The sequence below is a fragment of the Anneissia japonica genome, unplaced genomic scaffold (assembly GCF_011630105.1).
Source record: "Anneissia japonica isolate Jap-2015-1 unplaced genomic scaffold, ASM1163010v1 scaffold1208_len1460985_cov181, whole genome shotgun sequence".
In the NCBI taxonomy this organism is placed as follows: domain Eukaryota; kingdom Metazoa; phylum Echinodermata; class Crinoidea; order Comatulida; family Comatulidae; genus Anneissia; species Anneissia japonica.
The window spans coordinates 801,129-810,948 of record NW_022688484.1 but is presented as its reverse complement, the minus strand read 5'-3'; the positions used below and the strand labels follow the sequence as shown (position 1 = coordinate 810,948).

General features: G+C 33.1%; 1 non-coding gene across 1 annotated transcript; it reads right to left on the bottom strand.

Annotated features, from left to right (window-relative positions):
* Positions 1–273: 273 nt before the first annotated feature.
* On the bottom strand, positions 274–345 carry Trnae-cuc. Its single transcript has one exon. It is a non-coding gene; the product is annotated as a tRNA-Glu (tRNA).
* Positions 346–9,820: the final 9,475 nt, after the last annotated feature.

Genomic DNA, 9,820 nt, shown 5'->3' with positions numbered 1-9,820 from the left:
ACGATATTTTTTGTTGAATAAATAAGCCAAATATATTTGAGACCTTTATGATTGCACCATCATCACCAACAGGCGATGGGACTTGTACCCACGTTATGTTTCGAGTAGGTCTACTGTTGACATAAGTTTAGGCCTATATTCATTTATTTTCATTTCATTCATTTATTCAACCATGATAAAAATAGTTAGGGCCAGTTAAAGAGAACAAAATCTCTATACCAATGAACTGCCCGTTTAACAGGAACAAGAAAAGTAAATAAAAAAATAATGTACTTCCCACACCGGGAATCGAACCCGGGCCGCGGCGGTGAGAGCGCCGAATCCTAGCCACTAGACCATATGGGATTACCATGGAGGTATTAGTGGAGGTATTCATGTTATATAATATGCATATAGCTCCATGATTTGAAATTGATTGATCTTATAGAATTTAAGCGATAGCAGAATTAGTAATATTGATTGTGGTATATTTTGCTTATTAATACCCCGAATGTTATCTTCAAAGTTACATATACAATATTGGATGCTAAAAAGCTACTAAAAGTTCCAGTATTTATACATTAAAGATGAGCCTGCTTGTTCAGCTGAAATAAAATTCAATTTGCTTTGCTTACTTGTAAAGGAATAATATTATAATTAGTTATTAACATTCTTTTATAAACGTTTATTTATACCACTTAAATAACACTGTTTCTATATTCTCTGTATAGACTCCTAAATTGGCTGGTAATGGGCCTATAGCCTGAGGAATGAAGTAAAAGTAATGTCTGTAAATTAGCGTAAACTGAATTGTTTCCGTCTCGTTAAAAGTTGATAGCTTATTTAATCCTTTTAAATAAAGAGTTAGAATTGTCATTAAATACTTTATAGTTATAAGATATTCTGCTACACAATAAACAAAAAAAAAATAGATTTACAAAAGTATAGAAAGTTTTGAATGGCTTAACGAAGTCACACGAATTTCAAAGGTGAATAGATTATAGTTATGATTGGCCTATTACAGTACAACCCCTATTAAGGAGACACCTTCAGCACCAGAAAATGTGTCCCCTTAATAGGGGTACCCCTTTACAGGGGACACTAACCAAAAACGAGAAATTGTCCCCTTAATATAGGGGTTTTTTGGCATGTTTTCATACAACGATGACATACATTCTGTATAATTTTATTTTTATTGACATAATGAATCAGCTAAGTAGAAACTAATTTATAGCAACAAATTACAATGCAAATACAATTAATTTCATAATATGAAATCAGCACAAATGTAATTAAAATAATTGTTTTAGGCCTATATGTTGTAGAAGCGGTTTCCAAACCTCGAGGTAGGGGTTTCAGTCCCTCGCTGTACTGTACATTTTGCTTGTGTTCTTAAGCAAGGCACTTTATCTGCATTGCTTCTCCTGTAATCACCTGTCTTGTCGGGCTCGAAGGTAGACCATACATGTATGTAAGGTACATGTTATGCCCTCCCAATTTCATGAAACCATAATGACTTAGAATTAATAGTGCATGTTATGGTACGGTACGGTATGTACCGGTATTAGAATCCTATATGAAAGTATACCAAAATCAAAGGAAACGAAATCCGCATAGTTAAGGGTCAAAATTAACAAGATTTACTTATGAAGTAGGCCTAACACTCAGTAGGCCTATCGACGTTTATTCTAATGATTCAGTGGAGAAAATTCTGGTTAGTTGCTCAAAAAGCTTTAAAATATGAATGAATGAATTTTTCTTACTTTGAGACTGCGGTAGTTGTGATATAATGAAAAAAAAAATTAGTGTCCGCTTAATAGGGGTTATTTGACCATTTGGCATACTCAGAAATTGTCCCCGTCCTCTTAATAGGGTTCGGCCTTTGTGTTAAAAGATATATTGCCCCTCGTTTCACAGAAAAGTATCCCCTTAATAGGGATGTCCCTAAAGGTTCTACTGTATTTAAATGCTATTTGTTTTTGAAAAAACGATAAGCAAGAACTTATTTAAAATGTAAGAAATGGAATTTTGTTTAAGCTTGTAAGATTTACGTACAGGATCAACATACAAAAGTACACATTTTCGTGTTTCAGGCTTACATATATGTAAATTAGTATTAACATGAGTTGATACGATTAGATACAATAAAGATAAATATTATGTAACTCTTTTGTAAGTTCGAGTACCGTACTCAATACCTTACACACAGCATTCACAAATAATCCGTCTGTTGTTTTTATGTAAAAAGAAATTTAAGATGCTAGGCTTGCTCAACAAAACAAACTCTAAACACTCAAAAGTATACTGCAAACTTCACACACGTGTTTCTGACAGTGTGGATGTTGTTCGGTTCTGGTTCACCTCTGTGCTTTACTATATGTCACTGGGCTAGGAAATGTGAGAAACAGATTTAATTAGCACTCTATTGTGGAAGAAGTACCTTTTATTTTGTCATTATGATTAGGTTGTTGTATGCATGTTAGGGCCTATATGCATAAGGCATCTGCCAATTAACGTCTCCATATTAATTGATACCGAGTTAGCACTCATTATGCTATTAAGACAACATAGGCAGCTGTTAAAACATTGATCTTATATATTTTAGCCGATTTTGACAGAAATCGCAGTGAAAGTAATTGAAACTTAAGTTGATTTTACGCATTATGTACGGTAATGTACATGCTAAATTGAACGCGCTAGTTGTACGGTATGTCCATGCTCTTCTCAATTAAACCTGCCGTAGGCCTATGTAGGTCTAATTGATATTGTTAGATAAATACCGGCAAATAAATACTACAGACTTAAATGAGTGTCGCTTACTCTATTTTGTCAATAAACTCATATGAAGTAAGGAACAAAACGTTAGTGGTATATTAGATTGGGCTATGTTTTCTTCTTTTTTCTTCTTAACGCTTTACCATCTTTAGGCATTTGCAAGTTTATTGAAAAGTGATGGGTAAGATTCTCCACGTCATCAGTTTTTGATTCATATACAGTATATCATCCTATCTATCAATCTATATCTATCTACATCTATCTATCTCACTTCTCATGCAGATGTTTATGGACATAACTTCAAGTAACCACACTGACGTCATCGTTTTGGAAAGGTAATCATTCGTTCACTTTAAAGTAAATATTAATTTCTTCTTTGGTGGTGATGATCCTAATGTTTACAGCTTATTTACTTTGAATTATTTTATTTACTGGAGCATTATTAATTACGGAATATCAGCCACGACATTTTAATCATCCCGTTGTATTAAGTTATAAATGGAGATTTAAAGTGTTGACTAAACAGCTGATTGGATGTTGGACAAGGTATAAACATCTGAAAGTTGTTTATCAAGCTCTGGGGGATTTTGGGGCGTCATTAGGAAGGTTCAAAACCAAGTAAAGCCACAAGCATCTCTGATTACTTTAAGACATCTAGAGTCCAGACATGATACACAGGCATTCTAAATGACAAGATCACTGAGCCTAAGTAAGAATCTACGATTGTTGCGACATAAAATATATCAAATATCTTCATCTCTGCATTGTGATCTGTTATGCGGAAACCAATAATTACAAAGTCTGGCTATAATCTTTATACCTGTAGTAGTGCATATTTCAGCCTTTTTAGTATTAATTCGAATGGAATTCTTTTGTTGAGAAACTGACAATGTAGAGAAATGATCCCGTCCTTGATTCTTTTCATCGATATTCGATCTAAAGACAAACTAGTGAAGGTCTATAGTGAATCTCTACATTTGAAGAGAATATCATGAAGGCTGCGAAGACAGCTTAGTTGAAATTGAACAAGGCCATGTCCCATTTGTGACAAGCTTAAGCATTTGACGTGACAAAATTAGTTACACTTGTATATTTTCGTGTTTAAGAAATCCGTAATTGAATCGCTTTAGTTAATTGCTCGGTTTGTGTTTAACCCCTGCGTTAAATGAGGCAAAACGAGTAAAAACCGAAGTTCGACTAATGACCGCATACGTCATCACATTGGCTTTTATGAATAATTAATTTTGTTCACATTGTGGGGGACGCAAAAGTTGTGACAAGTTTGAGGGCGTTTTCTGGTATCATAGAAGATGATACGGTATATTTTTCACAGAATTATAACACGTTTCAATAAAATACACGCTTTTTGAGTTTACTTAAAACAAAGGTAACCGACTAATTCTTTGTTAATAGAAAAAAAAAACTTTAGGTGTTTACAACCTACTTGAGACTTAGACGGTTTAGTCTTCAACAATGAACTAAATGGATACTGAATGTGGTGTATATCTTCACGTCTTTCTTCGATCGCTAAGTCTATTAATTCTATCTAGAGCCACTTTCTCCAAACATGCAACCCGCTAAAACCCCAAGTAAGAGCCTCAAAGAATGGTCAAAGTTTTCGTTATTCAATTTATGTCACCGAGCAGAAGAAAAAGGCATCTCTTTGACAGATCGCATCTATAATGCATTACAGTGCACTTTAGTTTATTGTTCTTGTTTTAATAGTCAAACAAGCGTGTGTAAGTCGTCCTATTGACCAACACAACTCTGCGAACCAACTCAAAAGCACCTAAACGACCAACAATAGAAGATAGATTTCACGGCTTTTTCTATGTCATTGTGAAAGACTTTTATCTTTAAACATACCTTTCAAAACTGTTTCGGAAGAACTTAAAATTAACGCACAACCTCGTAAAATAGCCGTACTTCTTTGTTACGGTTCTATAGAATTAGTTAACCATAATCTTTTCTTTAGTTTTAAAATCGAGGAACTTGCGAAAATCCTTGCAGAAAACTTTAAACACCGACCGACGCTGTTTGAAAGTGTAGAAGTTAACGTTTTTTATATACTCTACAAGTATTTGTTCATTTTTCCACCCGATAAACAACGCCTAGGCCTAAGCATACCTCCAAATTGCCTAAAGTCACCCTGTCGCAACTTAACGACATTTGAATTACAGTATGTAGGCCTATATTTAATTTAAGAAATACGATAGGGTTTTTAGCTTGTGATATTTTAATTATTGAACTGGCGTACATTTCTTGTAAGTTTTTATCTCTGCTTTCTCATCTTTCTGTTGTGTAATTGTTGCATAAACTAATGAGTGAAGCTCAAAATTTCAACATTTTTTTTTTAAAGAATTCGTCAAATACAAAGGTGAAAGTCAGCCTTACCTAGACTCTAATTACGTTCCTAAATGCAACATGCGTTTCACAACATCAATAGTTCAAAGGTTGTCACCATTGTAGTTATCTGTATTTTGTTCTATTTATTGATTTTTTTTTAAATTTTCAGGCCCAAATCAGTAATTCTTTCTAAATTTTATTCTTGACATCGCTGTTGTATACATTAATGATGTCTTTTTTTTTGTTGAAATTTTGAAACCCAGACTCCGGAGAAAAAAATGAAATGTTGTAAAACTGATTTTTCTAAGAAACAAAAAGCGTTACAGAATTTTTAATATTGAAAAACTGAGGTGGGGTGGGGGGAAGTAAAATTGGTGACACTGACATCGGAGATTTGTGAATGATGGAGGATGCTGTGTGAATGGTAGGCCTATATTTACAAGAAAAAGCAAAAATATTTTTGTCGGAGCCCCGAGCACTGCCCAGAGCCGCTTTACATTTTTATTTAAAGCAATGTTTGCTACCAAACTATACAGCATAATAGAAAAAATCTTTATTAATTACTTTTGTTTTTAGCATTAGGCCGCTCTCCCGAGCATGTTGGGGCACTATTTTCTACAGCACCAGAAATCGAAAACTCTTGATAACTGTTTAGTTCTGTTCGTGCTGTTTCCATGTTTCCCCCAGTTTTATATCCCAATTGTTTGGTGGTCATAGGTAACCGTAATTAATGGCGGAGTTTTCTTATCAATGGTCCTCTTTATGACGGGTCGATTTAAGTTTACATCTCGCAAGTTTAAAACCAATTTTGTTTTTACAATCAGATTCTGTATTCTATAGGTATTGTTTTTGTGAATAGCAGGTTAAATGGTGGTTTTAAATCTATATATGCATTTAGATATCTAACTTAAAATTTCTCCGTGTCGATTTCACAAATCCGGTCGATCTTCACTATCATACCCCTTCAAAAACTCGCTCAAGCAAACGGGATTGTAAGCCGTCTGCAGATCTAAAGCACCGCCGGTAAAAGCTCTCTACATTTAGTCACTTACTGGCCATTTGTATCCTAATCCTGGATATTTTTCAAGCTTTATTTCAAACAACTAATACGTTTCAGTACTTTAGACACCTTTATTTCTGTTTTCTTTGATGTACTTAAGTTTGTTGTTTTCTATAGACCGCTAAACGATCCATTACCGTCCCCCAGGCATTTAGACGCATTGATGTTTTCATACAACCTCGACTCGTCTTAAGAAAAAAACGAGAATGAATAATTCAAGGGATTTAAAAAAAAAAGAAGAATACAATAAAAATTCACGAATGCTGTGCATGTGTATTAGATATCTAATCACAAAATTAGCCTTTGATATCAATTCAGAATTGCGTAACAGTTGTGACGAAGAGATAGGCCTATACGGATTCATAAATTTAGTATTGATATAATAGGCCTAATAATTTTCAATTTAATATCCCAATTGTTTGGTGGTCATAGGTAACCGTAATTAATGGCGGAGTTTTCGCGAATGCTGTGCATGTGTATTAGATATCTAATCACAAAATTAGCCTTTGATATCAATTCAGAATTGCGTAACAGTTGTGACGAAGAGCTAGGCCTATACGGATTCATAAATTTAGTATTGATATAATAGGCCTAATAATTTTCAATTTTATATCCCAATTGTTTAGTGGTCATAGGTAACCGTAATTAATGGCGGAGTTTTCGCGAATGCTGTGCATGTGCATTAGATATCTAATCACAAAATTAACCTTTGATATCAATTCATAATTGCGTGTCAATTGTGATTAAAAGCTATACGGATTCATAAATTTAGTATTGATATAATAATAATAATAATGATAATAATAATAATAATAACAATAATAATAATAATAATAATAATAATAATAATAATAATTATTATTATTATTAAATTTAAATGAAATTAAATATTAAACTACATTGCACTTTTTTTAAATAAGAACCAGTAAAATTTTGCCCGGCTTATTGTTTTAATTTTTTTTTTTGAGGATTTCAAGCTCAAAATGTTCTTATTTTTACACACTTTCCAAACATAGAAAATTATTATCTTGTATATATTTGTGTACTGCATTATAAAAGGTATTACTATACATAGTCGCACCTACTGAAAATAAGGTACCAATTTGTTGGCTTTTCTATTTTTTTAAAAATGAAAACCGCATTTGAAATTTTACCTCAGCCTGAATTTAATTTGTTCTTGTTTGTAAGAAATTTCAGCCTCAGTGTTCTTATAAAAGAAAGTGTACATTGTAAGTAAGTTTTATTTTGCATAGACCCAATTGAAGTGGCGTAAAATCAAGTCAAAAATTATCATAAGCTTACATCATCAACAATTTGATCTGTGCCAGTCGAAGTTAATAATGGTTATGGTCAATGGTCATATATTTAATAACTTGTTCAAACCTTTTCGATTCAATGTTTTATTGAACACTTTTTTATAGAATGATTAAGTGAATTATTCAACCTGTGAACTTTTTTTTTTTGCGTTTAGTCGTTTAAATCACAAACGCATTTGCCGGATTGCGTGAGCCACTGTATTTTACCAAGGCGAGCGCCACAAGTCAAACAATGCTATAGATAAAACTTAGCTACCCACTTAAAATATTTTCTAATAACAATATCAATGAATATAAACTGATGCGACATTGAAACAGTGATGACTGTTTACTTCGCGATGTTGGCGATTTTTGACTCATCGTTCTGACGGCTAACTAATAATGATGGCGAAGAATTCAGGACGTATCCATGATGGACGGACCACTGAAGCAGCAAATACTCGAAACAGATCAGTGGTATCATGAGGGCAGCTCATGCGAAAACGTGACAGCTAAATTTACTCTCCAGGATCGCCCAAGGTTCGATAATTTTCCGTGATGACATTTTATTGTGCTTTCATATTTTTAGATTACTGAGGACCAGCCTCGTCCCACTTACTATTTAAAATTAAAACGGAACAGTAGAGAAAATCCGATCAGAATGACAAAATAAACTAAGCATCCACTGGAAGGAATCCCAATATCTGCAGACGGATCCGTTTCGGCCTTCAAGGCCTCATCAGTGCAGCTGGGGTATACACCCAAACGAAACGTTCGACCAGCTTAGGTAGGACCCAAACTAGTCCCACGACCACTAATGATTATAGAACCAAACCAAGGCAATATATATACACAGCCCAGGTGTTAATACAAATAGTGGAATACAAGCTATGTGGCTTGGTTCCAGTAGATACAGAGAATATTTTGTCATTTTTTACGCGTCCTACGAAATTTTTACGAGACAGTTTTTATTTTAAAGTTTAAAATAAAGTTAACTTTTAATTGAAAAGTAAAATGAGAAAATATTTTCCTCACCAGTTTACAGAAGCGGAAGTAATACCGTTTCTAATTCGTCACATACCGTAGACCATTAAATTGGCTGGCGGACAATTTAATGATTTATGATACTAAAAGTCTAAAAATGAGCGAAAACCAAATGATTCTGACATGTGTCTCATAGGAAGTTTAAACCTTATTTCTAAAAGAAAAATTGTTGAAAAATGAATAATTGTCAAGCTGTAGATTTTTAAATCGTTAAGATTTATTGCAATGACTACTGTATGTAGGGATGTTACGTCATTGGAATATGCTTTTTATTGACCGTATACAATGTAAAATGTCTATGACGAATAGTGCCTTCAAATTTTTACAAAAAACATAATGCAATAATGACATACTGATTATTATTGTATATTTCAGCCACTCCGACTTTCTTTCCTATTCTTCCTTTATTCTTTCATATTTTACGTTATTTTATTCATAATTACATACACATACATTTATTATGTTTTAAATATAATTGTTTACGTTTATGGGATAGTCTCGGTATACTTGTTCTATAATTAACATAATTCAATCTTTGTTCACTCTCAGATAGGCTTATCTTCATATGACTTCTATGAATGGATGCCTTGTTCGATGCAAGAAATCAAGTTGCTTTTATCTTCCCTACTATGGATGAATAAAATGGTAATCTTATCAACAACAACAAAAAAAGTTTAAATCTTATTTGATTTTATATTCAAAAAAGCATTTTTTAAATTAAATTTTTTTTTTCTTCAGATTGTGACACAAACAGTACAAGCCTATCTTAATTGAATGAATATGTGTTGTGGTAGGTTTAGAACATTTTGGTATTACACACCTATTCACATTTTCTCTCCTCCTACTTTCTGTCTTTTGTAATATAAATGACACATGTCATGGACACTGGACCAAATGCAAATGGAGTTTATGAAGTTAATTAAAAGAACTTGATTTCTTCTCAAATTTGAATCCCTCAAGAAAATATGTTTTTTGAGAGCCATCATTGGACAATATATTAGTGGGTATTTTTAATTATGCATCTCACGTACTAAGGCCTATGAACGACATTTAGATATATGCATGTTTATTAAACAGTTATACACCTATGGAAATGAACTGGCTTCCAGACATGCGCAGCCCACTTGCTGAAGTTAGTCGTTCCGGAAAAGTTGATGTTTTTTTTCCCAAGCTTTATTTTTTGGTTACAGGCAATATTTTGTTATGGTACTTGTACAGTATTTCACTGTTTAATGTTCTTGTATAAATTTGTGTTATATTTAAGGGATGAATAAAGATAAGCTGAACTTCTAGTACCAAATGGGATAATACATTCATGAAG